Source organism: Taudactylus pleione, unplaced genomic scaffold (assembly GCF_031769625.1).
Source record: "Taudactylus pleione unplaced genomic scaffold, aTauple2 ptg001020l, whole genome shotgun sequence".
Taxonomy (NCBI): Eukaryota; Metazoa; Chordata; class Amphibia; order Anura; family Myobatrachidae; genus Taudactylus; species Taudactylus pleione.
In genome coordinates this window covers 1,156,504-1,172,346 of record NW_028285421.1, presented here as the reverse complement: position 1 = coordinate 1,172,346, position 15,843 = coordinate 1,156,504, and the positions used below count along the sequence as shown (strand labels likewise).

At 41.5% G+C, this 15,843-nt stretch overlaps 1 protein-coding gene across 1 annotated transcript in view; it reads right to left on the bottom strand.

Annotated features, from left to right (window-relative positions):
• LOC148454258 (uncharacterized) overlaps nucleotides 1–15,843 on the bottom strand; it is a 77,930-nt gene that overhangs the window by 41,406 nt on the left and 20,681 nt on the right.

Here is a 15,843-nt window from a genome sequence, read left to right as displayed (position 1 = left end):
CACCACTCCTTTACCTGCTCCTCAACTTCAGTCAATGAAGCATTATGGTTCTTCCGGAATTCCCATTTTAACTGCAGAATTTCGTCCATCTTCCGGTCTATCACCTCCTTGGGATCACTGGTGTTGTTAGTAATGTATGTGCAGCACTTTACTCCGAATTGGGTGGCCAATGTTACACAATACCCTCCAGTGACAGCTGTTAAATAATTTAACACTAATCTGTGTTGCACCAGTTCTTTCTCGTAAGCTTGTAATTCCTGACCTGCATACCTAAAGGTGTCATCATACATCTTGGTGATATTATCTATTAATTTTGCAAGGTCTTGAATATATCTAAAATTTAGAGTACCCCGAGCGATCCTGGTGGGATCTAGCGCTATCAATACTTGGAAACCAGTTGTCTCACTAATCAACTGTGTAGCTGTATGTACGTCACCAGGTATCATGTTTCTTTTGTCACGATGTTCATAATGTGTATGAAGATATGGAGATGGGGTGTTTTTATGAATACTAAGCATTTCACCATGTGTAAGGGTCATAATTTCTGGAAGTATTCTTCCCAAATAACACAATCCTTCTGAACTCAGGGAGAGCCACTTGTACGCTTTCCTACCACATATAAAATACACGTCGTCCGGGAGAACATAAGGGATTGAAAACATCATAGTCATTAAACACATTTCTCTTGCATATAATCCTCCTTCAGGTTCTCCCATTTGGTCCATACATGTTTCCGGTTGTATAACTCTGGCACAGTATCCCTCTGGTACCCTGCCAACCATTTCTTTGGTATCACTAAGTGTATACCGATACCTAAAGTGTCTCCCATTAGATCTAAATTGTGCTTAACAGATCATTGTGCTTAATTGTGCTTAACAGATCATCATCAGCTCTTATTGAGAAGGTCATCATCTGGTTATTCCCCGTCACTTCCCAACTCCCTGGTTTATTGGGGTTGGTTATGTTGAAACATAAAAGTGATCTATCTACTTGGAATTGATGGAGTTTGAAATGAGGTGGCTTGGATGAGAGGAATTTTCCATTCAACGTTTTCCCTTTTTTCAATTCTAAAATTTCTGAAATATTCAATGGAAATGGCACCAACCCTACATTATGCTGTCCCTGAGGCACGTGTGAGCACACCCAACAATCAGTTTGATTTAAAACTTTGCCTACCATGTTATGATAATCCTCTAAAGGATACCCACCCCAATACGGGTTATATCTAGATTGGCACCGTTGAATACATTTTTCATCAACTAGGGACCCACAAAGTTCACAAATATAAAAATCTTCAGACGATAAACCTTCACACTGTCCACGAGTTTCAGGTATCACAGATCTCTTAAATATTACTGTACTAAGATTAGTTAGACAAAAATATATTTTGAATTCCCGCACAGAGATTTTAATAGAGTTCATAATGTTGGTCTTAAACCCCCCTATTAATATATTTCAATTAGAATTGCATCCATATTACAGTGCGTATTCTACTTTTGAGTACTTTGGTATGGGGGAAATGGTGCTACCCTGCTCACTAAACAAGTATGAAGTCACATCAAAAAGAAAAACAGTGTGAGACTATTCAGGTGCACACAAAGACACTAGGATTAGTAATAACTAAACTAATAAAACATAACTTTTATTTCATATATATATAAAAAACGTTTATTTGTGTTTTTATTTTTATTTTTATTTTGCTGTTCCTTTAAAATAAAAGAAGATAAGTGTTCACAGTAAGAAAAAAGTGTTTAAAATTAAGGCCCTGATTCAGAGCTGGACGCTCTGACCAGAGCGCTCGCTCTGAATCAGGGCCCACCTCCATAATTATGGAGCGTCCTCCTGGACGTGCGTATAGCTGTGGGTCACCACCCACAGCATATACGAGCATGCAGAATGATGGTCGCGATGGTCTTGACCATCGCGACAATCGCCACTGCGAGCCGAAGCCTGCGGTTGAGTTTCTCAACTGCAAGGCCCGGAGTGATTTTGGCTCTATCAGAGCCAAAATCACTCCCACTGACATCACTAGTGATGTCAGTGGGGCCGGCTTCTGACGGTAGGCGTTCCCTTGCCGCATGAAATGCTTTGATTATGTACTCATTTGGGCGCTGTATTATTCAGACGTGGACCACCCAAACTCTATTTCTAAGGTCCGGGCTGCCCGTAGTCTATAGCCTCATCACTGCGTGTAGGCTATTCTGGATATTAGAACCACGCGCTTGTGTGAGCACCGAGTATTACAAATGCGCTAACATCATGGACCACCCAGACTGTGACTCAGTGGTCTGAACTCTCTACAGCCGATACGTATTTCGCCGGATGTCCGGCTTCCTCAGGGCAAGATTAGTCAGACACTCCCCTGATTGGCATAGCACTCCTCCTCTCGACTCCACTCCATTAACATCAACATCAGCTCCCATCTCCTTTATCTGTCCTATGTCACAGAAACTGGAAATCTCCAGACAAGCCCAGATGATGGAAACTCTGGAAGAGAATACAAAAATGAACACAGCGGACCAGTCCATTGCTGCAACTCTGATCTACAAATTTCTTTAGCTCAGATATCTCACTGTCACCTTTTAATCCTCCCGGAACAGTTTCGCAACTGACAGGTCCTCGTTATCTGCATCGACTCTGCCCTGTATCTCCACCAGTTGGTTAACCTTCCTACAGTGAGTGGAATGGACCCAGGTATCTCTCTCGGCCACCTTCAAGGATGTTGTACTCGTCAACAACACCTGATACAGACCTTCCCACCGATCAATCAGACAACCTGAGCGTAAAATTTTTTGGATCATAACAAATTCTCCAGGTTTAACATCATGACAGTTTGTCTCTGGCATATCGGGTGACAACAATTTCAGTTTATGCTGCTTCAACTGTTTACTCGTTGTTATAAGATACCTTACAGTGACCTCATTGTTACTTTTCAGATCTTCCTGTGGACTTACAATCAAATGAGGTTGTCTCCTGAACAGTATTTCAAAGGGGGACAGATTAAGAGGAGGTCTAGGAGTGGTCCTTATGCTATGTAGGACCAACGGTATTGCTTCTGGCCATCCTAGTCCAGTTTCAGCCATGATCTTACTTAATTTATTTTTGATAGTACCGTTCACTCTCTCCACCTTGGCACTGGCCTGTGGTTGATAGAGGGTGTGAAGTTTACTATCAATACCCATCAACTTACACATACTCTGGAAGACATCGCCGGTGAAATGAGTACCCCTATCACTCTCAATTATTCTAGGGATACTGTATCTACATACAAACTCCTGTACAATCTTTTCAGCAGTAAACACAGCAGTATTAGTGGCAGCTAGATAAGCCTCTACCCAATTAGAGAATACATCTGTACAAACTAATACATACTCAAGATTCCTGCAGGGTGGCAATTGGATGAAATCAATTTGTATTACCTGGAATGGTCCATCTGTTGAAGAGATGTGGGATGGTTCAGTTGGTATTGTTTTCCCAACATTCTTCCTTAAGCAAGTCAAAAAGGACATCGCCCTCTTCTCAGCTTGAGAAGAGAAGCCCGGTGCACACCAATATGCCCTGACCAACTTACACATACCTTGTTTTCCCAAGTGAGTCAGACCGTGTGCTGCCTCAGCCAAGCTTGGGTAGTATGCCTTGGGTGCCACCGGCTTACCTTGTCCATCTTTCCAAAGTCCAGAGGACTCCTGTCCTCATCCCTTTGACTTCCAGACTGCCTTTTCCTGGGTAGAACACAAATTTTGCATCTCAATTAATTTCTGCATGTCAATTGTTTGAAAAACCATCATTTGTTCAACAGGTAAATTTACTTTCAACCCTGCTGCCCACTTGGCAGCTTCATCTGCTTTGTTGTTACCCAAAGACACTGGGTTGTCCTCACATGTATGAGCTTTACATTTAATGACGGCCACTGCCTTTGGCATCTGGATCGCTGTCAACAGTCCTTTTATGTGCTACTGAGTGACTGCTGCTGTCATAAAATTTCTCAGATGCCATAGAGCCCCGAAATCGTGCACCACCCTGAACGCATATCTGGAGTCAGTGTAAATATTAGCAGATTTTCCTGCTGCCAATTCACATGCTCTTCTTAGTGCTACTAACTCCGCCACCTGGGCTGAGTGAGGAGGACCAAGAGGTTCAGCTTCTATGATGTCTTTGTCATTTACAACAGCATAACCTGTATATAATTCACCTGTGTCTATTTGTCTATGACAACTCCCATCCGTGTAAAGCATAAAATTTTCTAAGGGTGTATCACATATGTCAGGCCTAGCTGTAAAAGTTTGTTTCAGATAATCCATACAATCATGCGCATCAATATGCCCACTGAACTCACTTTCACTTTCCGCCAGCAACTCGTCTCCCTCCACCCTTTGTGCATCACGTTGCACATATGGTAAATACGTTGCTGGGTTTAACGTATTGCATCATTTAACAGTGATGTTTGCAGGTGCTATTAGAGCTAGTTCCCACTTGGTGAACTGAGCTGAAGAGACGTGTCTGGTTTGGGCAGAGTTCAGCAGAGCAGATACAACATGGGGAGTATAGACAGTCATATCATGGCCCAATACTACTACTAACAGAGCGGTGGCAGCAACCCTTCTTAAGCACGTTGGGAGTGATCTTGCCACAGTGTCTAATTGGGCACTGTAGTATGCTTCGGGCCTACTGGCATCACCATGTTTTTGTGTGAGGACACCTACTGCGCATCCTTCAGCTTCCGTACAATACAATTCAAATGGTTTTTCATAATCAGGTATTCCCAATGCAGGTGCTTTTGTTAGACTATCTTTAAGATTAAGGAAAGCTTGCTCTGATTGTTCTGTGTGTATGACACGAACGGGCTTTGAGGATGATGCCAATTCCTGCAAAGGCAAGGCCAAAATAGAAAAACCTGGAATCCACATTCTACAGTGTCCATACATTCCCAAGAAGGTACAAATTTGCTTTTGGTTTTGCGGCAGGGTCATGGTCTGTATGGCTTGGATTCTGTCATTTGTCAGATGTCGTAACCCTTGGGTTAGGCAATGTCCCAAGTATTTAAACTTAACCTGGCATGGCTGTAATTTGTCCTTAGCAACCTTGTGTCCTGTTTGCGAGAGATGAAGTAACAAAAGTTTAGTATCATTTAAACATGACATAAATGAATCAGAACATAGCAATAAATCGTCTACATATTGTATTAGAACAGATCCATTGGCAGGTAGAAAGGATTGCAAACAGTCGTGTAGGGCCTGGCAGAAGATACTAGGGCTGTCTATGAAACCCTGGGGAAATCGTGTCCATGTGTATTGTACCCCCTTGTAAGTGAAAGCAAAGAGGTACTGACAGGGTGTAAGGGAACAGAGAAGAAAGCAGAACAGAGGTCAATGACAGTGAAATGGGTTGCATTTGATGGGATCTGCATAAGGATTTGGCACTACTGGGAATTGGCTCTCTACCACCTTATTAAGTCCTCTAAGGACCTGTACTAGCCTGTAACCCCTCCCTCCAGCCTTCTTTACTGGAAAAATGGGACTGTTAGCTATACTTGCTGTATGTACTAAAATTCCCTGCTGTAATAACCGTTCAATCATGGAATAAACCCCTAATTCTACCTCTGGTTTTAATGGGTACTGGGGAATTTTTGGAGCTAGCCTATCACTTTTTAAGTTTACTATTACCGGAGCTACGTTTGCCATTAATCCAGTGTCCTGTCCATCCTTTGTCCAAAGCGAACTTGGTACAGTATCTGAGATAACATGTGTTCTACCTGGGATGACTTTTTATATGTAACCGTAGAGTGGAACATTAAACTTTGAGGAGTGTCCAACACATCCCTCACCTCATGTGCAAATCTCTCTGGGACATCTATAAATATACCATCAGGGGTACAATAGATGACACATCCCATCTTACACAATAAATACCTTCCCAGCAGGTTAGTAGGGGCCACTGCCGCCAGGAGAAATGAGTGCCTGGTATGCAATGGACCAATAGTAACCTCTGTAGATCTGGTTAAAGCATAATGTTTCACTTTACCTGTTACACCCATTGCTGGTACTGTCTCACTGGTTACCTGTAAATTGGATGAAGAATTTAAAACTGATCTGGTCGTCCCTGTATCTTCAAGAAAAGGATATTTGGTACCAGTTACATCAATTATCATTACCGGTTCTTCCCTAGTATCCCCAGTTAACCTGACTGGCTGTAGACTACAGGTATGACCTGACCCCTAGAGCTATCTTCTTCTAACACAGCATTCACAACCGCTATGTGGGCAGGTGATAGCTGTGGCTGTCCTGAATAGTGTGGGTGTCCCTCCTGTTGATACCTAGGGAACACCTGGCTTGCTTTGCAAAACCTACTTATATGGCCCTCCATGGACAATGCATTGCTACATCCTTTGTGTTCACTATACCCTGGGCATCCGGATTCCCATTGGGAACAGTTATTGTCCGGACAGGGTGGATGCCTAATGTACTACTACCCAGGGCTGTATTACCAGGTTGAGGGTTCAGCCTCTGACTATAACATATGGGGTTTACAGCTTCCGTAACTACGGGAGTTAATATTTCTTGTACTACTACTGGTGAAACCCCCTCTCTTGCTGGTGCCGGTGGTATTGTTACTTGTGCTTGTGGTGTGTGTAACATTTGGGTAACATGGGAAAGAGCAGACATTACAACAGGTTCATCATCTGCATCATAAACATGTTCCTTATAGTTGCAAAGAAAAGGGTACAAATTACTTGTTAAATTTTTATGATTTTTGTGATCGACTGCACCTTCACCTCTATCCGCATCGGGCGGCGGTGGTGCATATGTGTTAACAGTACCTTTGGCAATGCTACTTTGCAGTGCATGCTCGTTCCCTGGAGTCACTTGCAAGCGCTGTTTAGTGCTGTGCCTGTGCTCACTTGCACAGTGCATGTGGCACTGATTTGCATCACATACACTCCGCTGTTCCACACAATACTCTCGTGCTGCCACAACTTTAAACAATCATTAAACTTTACCCTTTTGTTTAGAGACCTCACCAAGCAAATACTGTCTCTAACATTGTTCAAGACTTATACATCAAAGCTACCAATCTTGGGAAAGGGCTTTCTACATTTCTTGGTCATCTTGACCCATATGTTACAGTATGCCATAGTGTACGCACCATACTTTTTAAACATTACATACCTTGCCGACCCTTGCGGCCCTTCCATCAGCAGCACTTTATCGATCGTTACTAGAGATTGTTTAGCACCCATATTTAAACAGTGTTAGGCAATTTCCAGAAAACGTCGACCTGTGAACGATTTTCAAAGAGCTACGTTCACGCACTCCCTCCCGCTATGCAGAGCCAACCCTTCTACCATTCACAGCCGGCTTTGCACAACGAGGAGCAGAATAAACACCTATTGTACTTACCCTACTTGTGGCTGTATTACCAAGCTTCAACCGCTCGCTTCTGCAAGCTTATACACCGGTTTCCCGCCCTTAGGGATCGTGTGTTAGCCAAAAACATAAAGAAAAAGAAAATGACTTGCTTTGTTAGTTGTTTCTCTTTTCCTTGTGGTAAATCACTTCAAGTTTTACCACACCGTTCCCTACTTCGAGTTTACTCCCACTGGTAGCATTTAGAAATTCCAATAACCCCTAACCTTGCCAGCAGTTTCACTCCCACAACACCCACTTCACAATCAAAGTTTACACAAAATTATGCGGTCCGATCGCTCTGCCCAAGGACTCTAGCTGATAAATGGACTTTGCGATTAATGGGTGTTCGGACCGAGAGGAACTCCCTGTCTCTCGATAACCACAATGTACCTGCTTTGTACACTGGCCCAGTGGTTTATATATCCTCGATAGGTTTATATATCCTCCACTGAGTTTACAATTTGAGGTTTGACCATACAGTGACCTCCACCCTCTCCAGGCTTAACAGACAATAGCCCCCACACACATGCACGCTTCAATCACTACCCTACTTCTGCGCAGAACAATGAAACCTTTTCCCAAAATCACAGCAGCACAATTTAGAAGTTTGAACAGGTAATCATACTACAAAACACAATGATTTATTTATTTTTTTTAATAATTTTATTGGAATTTTCAGGGTACAACAAGTAAAACACATCTGCATATACATTGGCATAGAAGAGACAAATGACACAAAAAGAAACAATATTCCTAGCCAAATGAGAAATAACAATAACACAGATAGGCTTCACAATTATAGAATGAAACAATCCCTGTTTATTTTATAGGTGATAAGGAATATCACTATCAGGAATGAAAAGGAGGAAAGAAAGACAAAGGGGAACAAAGAGGGGGGGATGCGAGGGAGTGTTAGTAAAGAACAGCAGGGGGGGTAAGGGGCAGGAAGGGAAGAGTTGGCATGGGGAGTCACCTCCGAGAGGTCATATTAGGCTAGGAATGCCTCTCCTGATAGGCTAGCCACGGAGCCCAAGTCTCCAAAAACGTAGAAACATTTTCATGAAGTAGACTAGTGATATATATTAGGTTATATGTAAGCCAGATCGAGCCCTGCAGGGCAGCCATGGACGGAGGGTCCAGTTTTTTCCAAGACGATGCAATCGCGCAATTAGCGGCATTGAGAATGTGCCTAACAAGGGATTGGATGAGTCTGTCACTGCTACCGACAGGTCGCGGGAGGAGGGAAAAGGATAAGCACGGGGGAATGGAGACATTTGTGACCTGTAGAATCAACCGATGCACTCTCTCCCAATAGCCTTTAATTTTAGGGCAATGCCACCAAATGTGAGCCAGGGTCCCCTCTCCTCCACAGCCCCTCCAGCACCTATCTGAGGACTGAGGGAAAATAGCCCGAATTCATGTAGGGACCAGATACCACCTATTCATTCTCTTGTATATGTTTTCCTTAATTCTGACACATATGGAAGACTTCGCCGTCAGCTCGCGGATCTTGATCCATTCTTTAGATGATTTTTTTTAAACATGCGGCAGCAATACAGAGAATATGCAGACACTAATGTGCGACTTACCCCCTAATACACTAATTTTACATGGAAGGAAAACACTTTTTATTTCTCCATCCCTGGTTCTAATCAGCATGCCTTGTTCTTACCTGGTTACGGTAGCGCTCTCTCAGCAACAGAGATAGTAGCAGGTTTTTCCAAGGCAAAGCATTCTTTTCCTGTCTATGGCGCCTTATGCACCCTTTTGCTGAGAGACCGATGCCATTGGTAACCGTGGAAGTGGCAGTGAGATTTCACTCTACGAGCCCCCAACTTTTATGTTCTATTTAAAACCTCTATACAATCCTGCCTATGACCTCTAAGCAATCCTGCCTAAGACCTCTAAACCTCAGATGTCGCTATTTAGTGTTATCAATAGTCACACACAGCAATAAATATCTTCAGACATTGAATGTGTTTCCAACGCACAAAAAAGTTATTATTCAGTAAATAGAAAAGGTACTTAACACACACAATATAAACAATACCTGCAATAGTTACATTCAATATAGGTGCAGTCGATACATACGTATGCGCTCTGGAACCAGACCCCGGCATCAAAATGAAACTCCATCACAGGAACAAAACTGTGACTGAACTAGCTGGTTTCAGAGAGCCTGCTTATGAACCCTAACAGAGATAGGCAATACAATAAACATGAGCTGGCATATCTTCATTGGTTCTTCTTCTTTGATCTTCTGTTGGTCCATTCATACTTGAGATGTTCAGCCTTCCAGTGGCTCTTTGTGTGCTTTTTCCCGCTGCATAGTTAATCGCTGGATACTCCATCAATGTTCATTTTCTTTCCCAATTCCATACAGTCCATAATTTGCAGACGCATGTAGCAATCTCCTCATCGATAGGACTGGAGATCTGCAATTACACAGCGGATCAGATTGGCACCAAACATGATCTGTTTATCTCGTACTAAACCATAAATATCATATAACATGCACTTTACAATATTGCTGATATAAATAAACTCTTGAATATTAACCTTTTATACAGTGGGACCATTTTAATGTAATTGTTTCATATGTAAGTATAGGCACAGTGGGAAAAGATGCTTGTTAGCGCTGTGCGGATGCGTGTTTGTACAGTACAGCATGGTACATTTTGGGCATGGTTATTCGTAAAATGGGCTTAGATACATCAGGGTATGGTTTCTGAAAGGATTGTTAAAAGTGTTCTTGTACGACTGAGTCACACAACGCTAAATGACAACATCGCCATATGTACTTAGATCGTGAGCTGTATCTAAAATGGCGCTGGGTGAGAAGTCGCAAAATGGCGTCTTGCTGCCATTCGCAAAATGGCGTCGCGCAGGTTCTGATTGTAAACAGATTCTGTCTCAGCCAATCATCCGGCTTTGACAGAAGCATTAAACCCTCACTGACTACTTTGGCCCCGATTCAGACCCGGACACTAGGCAGCGATAGCACGCTGTGGGCGATTGTTGCCCTTCTGAGCATGCGTATTCGGAAATATGAGCATTATTATTATTGATTAGTGAATATATAAAAGTGGGGTCTGAGGTTGTTGGTCTGAATGACAAATACTCTGTTCTTAGTGACTATCGGTCAGTATGTATTACGTTGGTTCTGATCTAATGGTGTCTAATCTGGTTGTAGTTTCCATGGCTGTGATACCAATTTTGCAAATGTAAAAATACGTCACATGCGCAAATATCGGTAACATTGACGCAGATTGAGCAGTCATTTTGCCCTTATGTCAGGTCGGACCTGCTGCAGCCTTTATGAGCTCTCCTGACATGCAGCTGTGTAGAAAAAATTGCATGGACTAATTTATTCATGCCCATGAAATGACGGTCACACGGACAGACACGCCTGCGTTTTTCAGACCACCCCCAAATCCTGCCCGCCTGTCACTCACTTTGCGATGGATTCCTCTGTGAATCCTTAGTCACAATGTGATCACTGCACATCTATGATCTAATTCAGGCCCATTGTCCCTAAAGTACAGCGGGGAGTGGTCTCTCCTCTGCATGTGAGCATCTGTGGATGTGACCATGGTCCTGGTGCCTCCAAGTTTGGAAATGATCTGTTATCTCTTCATCTCCCTCTAATACTTCCAGGAATCTCTCTCCCCAGGCTGCTCTGTGGCCAAATATGGGCTCAATAAGAGACGAGCAGCCAGTCCCTGGGGAACCAGTCCCTCTGCTACCAAGTTGGAGCTCTTTGGACGTCTTTGTAGAAACGAGCTGGCTGTGACCCTCTCTCACCAATTGCAGCTGCTAATGGAAGGGGGTCTCTTGGGACCTGGAGGCTGCTGCAGTCATTCCACCAGGGAGGTAAGATAAGTGCTCATTATTATATTACACCTTGTATCTAAATCTACAGGGAGCCAGCACCAGTGGTAACTTGAGAATGGCACCACAGCACATGTTATTAACCCCTCTCAGTGCCGCGGCCCATCTTGGCCACGTGGGCCGGGTCCCCAGTCACACCCATATTATATCAGATTTCTTCACAATTACAAATGTCACTTTGTTTTTATTCTTCAGAGATGAACACATCAGAGAATGTCCCAGGCACCTCAGAGTGAGGTAACCATGAAGTCACCATATAAGGTGGATGATAGAAAGAACAAATATAGCTTCTACTCACCTCTATCGTCTCAATATAACAGGCGGTAGAAACTCTCCCCAGCTCCCGGCACTAATTGAGATGTCTAAAAAATGGCACTTGACAAACTAGCAGCATATTTGGGAAGCCACGTGTCAGCCTTCAAAGAATAAACAATATTAAACACAAAAAGATTTCGACACAGTGCTTAGTATGGAATAATAATTAGAAATATACCACAATGTTCAATAAAAGTAATACTTTATAAGTTGAAACAAATATAGTAAAATTGCACAATGTTATGCACATAAATAATCACAGAAAAGATACCTAATAAAAACCATGTAAAATAACATTGTTGCTCCTTAGGAAAGACTGGCAGCAGCCTATGGGGTCAATCCAATTAGGTGCGATTTGCGATTTTCACTTCGAATTCGCATAGCGTATTCATTTTGTAATGCTATTAGCAACTCGCACTGAATCAGTCAGACTGAATTCGCAACGTTCCACTCACACCTCCATGAGGGGGAGAGATGGAAAGAAAAATCTCTATTTTAAGGTTAACATTTTGGGATACTGTGCTGAACCCCTTGGACACCCCCCCGCTAATGACCAATTAGGCATTTTGAAATTCCTAATTAGCTTATTTAGTCCTATAATTACATGTAATTTTTGGGGGTAAAAAAAAAAGACCCAAATTCACTTCAATATAATTTTTTTCATTAGGTTAGGCACCCCAAATTTAATTACAATAATTTTTTAGTTGAAAAATAATTATTTTTAGCATTTTTTACACATTTTTGAAATTGCCTGCAAAGTACCCCAAAATCATAATTTTTCATTTGCCTTTGTTTAATTAGTTTTAGGTTAAACAAAAAAAGTTTTTTTTTTATAATTTTCTTGCATCTTTTCAAAAAAACACAAATCAGCCATTTGATACCATTTCAAAACCTACAGTAACTTCCTAATGGTCACAAACAGCCTTCTATACGGTCCTGCTAACAAAATTATCTGTATTTTGGGGGGTCCAGGATGGTTTCCCCACATATTCATGCATTTCTCTCAAATCTCATTTGGCTGTCAATTTGCACCCCTCCACTGCCAGTTGTGCGAATGAGCAATTTTTATTGTATTGGAGAGTTCTCGGGAGTGCGCTTCGCTGCGTACTGTGCGAGTTTCAAGAAATAAACTCGCAATTCACACCTAATTGGATTGGGCCCTATAAGTTTAGTTGCAGCTTGACATATATAATGAACCAAATGTCTGTCCACACATCAAAGAATCGAATAGATGGATAAATGAATAGTGGATAACAGCCAGTCAGAGATAAATACAATTGGAGTATTTTTGTGTCTGTGCTGGAGTCCCAACACAGGCACTCGTAGGTAAAATCTCAATTTAACACAAAGAACCAGTGCTAAAAAGATGGACGGTAAATCTTTAAACAATAAAATTACATTTATTTGTAAAAAGCCAAGAAATAAGTATAATGTGCCACACACAATGAATAGATTGCCAACACTCTTAATATCTAGGTTCCACAAAGATATTATATACGGTATTGGAGCATAAATCTCTGTTCCTGTGTATTGAAAAAATTATATTGGTGCTGGTCTCTTTGTGTTTTATAGTGTGTGACTTAACAGGGTGTGACTATCCCTACACCAGCTGCTCTTGTGACAGCCCATCCCAATAGATTTTTTCTTTTGGTAAAATCTCAATTTACACTACCGGAGCTGGCTCTCATCCACGGTAGTCTCCGTAAGTAAGATGTCAGCTAATCAGAATTAGCCGTGCCTGCGGCTGTAAGCACGTGCCGCCTGCCTTTCCTGGGAACACTGTTTGACCGATAATATATCCACACTGCTCCCTTCTGGGAGTGTAACAAGCCGATAACAGATCTAATAGTCACAGCTGAGAGACCACACCACTTGTAACTCTATGGTATCAGGTCTTCCCCCATATCTCCAGGCACATGTTTCGGTTATAGGTGCGTGTGAGAGCAGTGACCACTACTCCGGATATCAGTGGTTTTGGAGCAGAATCACTTTCAAAGTCCAAAAAGATGGTGACTTCTGCTGTAATAAAGAAAATCAGACCCACTAGTGTCACCACGTTTTGTCTCTATATTTAGAGATTTTTTTTCAAGACTGACCATCGGCTCTGGGGTTGCTGTATATATCCTTATGGAGAAGGCTGCTTTTCATTAGTATCAATTAGGTGTTTGTGTGACATGTATAACAAAAGATAAATACATAAATGCTACTTTTGATTCAGAGGAAATCATTCTGTTATCTTATCATACATTGTTTTCATTTTTATTATAAGCATTATTATGTATATTATATACTCCTTTCTCTTTAGCATTTGTTTTTTTTGTATTTAATTCATCTGCATCTGTATTACTGATCAGTTGACATTAGAGAGAATTTATTCCAGCCTATGTGATTGATAACGTAATATGTTCTGGATTACTTACAAACTTTACTTGCTATAAAGAGAAATGAAATAATTCACACAAATACAGATTCTAAAATAAATGACAATGCTTTTACTTAAAGACAGCTTAATTATACATGTATTTTGCCAGTGCAGACTTACAACAAAAACATAGGTTATGCCAGCAGTAATAGGGAATACTTGTAAAATAAATTTGTGACACCCAGTACAGAATAGCAGTCAGCCAACTTCATACCTACGTACGGCAACGGCACCCCCGACCCTCGCTGTATGCTCTCTCCTCTGTTCTCCGACTGCTCCCTCCCCCCTCTTTCTCTTGTGAGCTTTATACTATAATTTTGACTAAACCTCCAATTAATCCAATAGGTAATGTTAATTTAATATTCGTACATGCTAGGCTCTAATTGGTTATGGGGGCCTTAGCCATAATATTGACACTATTCTGTTATCTTTTTGTTCTCATGTAGAATTCTAACATAATTGCTCATATATCCTTCATTTCTGGCTATTGCAGACAAATGCTATCTTCATTTAGATCATTTGTTTATATAACTGAGACTTGCTGTCATCTGTTCTGGACATGTTAAAACCAATACATTTTAAACCCATAATCCTCATGGCAAGAACAATGTGTATAACAGTTTAACCTATACATATCTCTGCAGCTAATCACACCTGCAAAGCAATAAAATACTAATCTCTACATTTTAATACATCATGTAACATACCTTTAGTTAAAATATCAAACGAGATGGCTGCTGCATCAGACACACACTTGCTTACTTTAGAGAGGAAAGGGAAGGCCTCATCCTCTGTAGGCCTGAGGCCATTCAATAAATGCAGTCTTCTGCAACTCGCACAACTAATATATATATATTCTCAATCATTTCTATATGTCCTAAATTGCAGTGCAGGAAAATAAAGTTACATAAGCATGCATATAGTCAGGTGCATAAATATTGGGACATTGACAGAATTTTCATATTTTGGCCTCTATTCACCACCACAATGGCTTTGAAATGAAACAAACAAGATGTGCTTTACCTGCAGACTTTCAGATTTAATTTGAGGGTAATTACATCCAAATCAGGTGAGCGGTGTAGGAATTTCAATGGTTTCTATATGTGCCTCCCACTTTTTAAGGGGTCAAAAGTAATGGGACAAACTAAACAATCCTAAATCTATCTTTTACTTTTTTTACTTATTTGTTGCAAAATTAAATATCATTAAACAAAATAGAGGCACATTGTACAATAAGTGTATAGGTGGTGATAAGGACGGCTGTAGCAGACCCCCATTTAAGGTGGAGGTGTGGCTTGGTGGGTTATCCTCACATTTGGGAGCCACTATTTTCAGGATGTAAGGTGCACAGATCATTAAGACACAGTAGAATATAGAAAAAACACTTGAAGTGAGATTTATTTAGAAGTCAGAACTGATTACAGCAGAACACAATACATGAAGGGAAGAGCCAGATACAACTGCAGGGCTTGGCGCAGACATCCAACACATCACCACCATGTCCACAGATTGATGCAAAAAGGGTCCTTCAGCAATACAGGGTCCTAGATGGATAACGTTGTTCAATGTCCCACATAATCCAGTGCAATGGGTTCCACAACAGACCCCTGGCAAAGCTTCAGCCTCAGGTCAGTGATTCTCCTCCTTATACATGATATGGGGAATGATATAACACAGTATGGGGGTGAGCAGAGACATGCTATGGGGAATGATATAACAGTATGGGGGTGAGCAGAGACATGCTATGGGGAATGATATAACACAGTATGGGGGTGAGCAGAGACATGCTATGGGGAATGATATAACAGT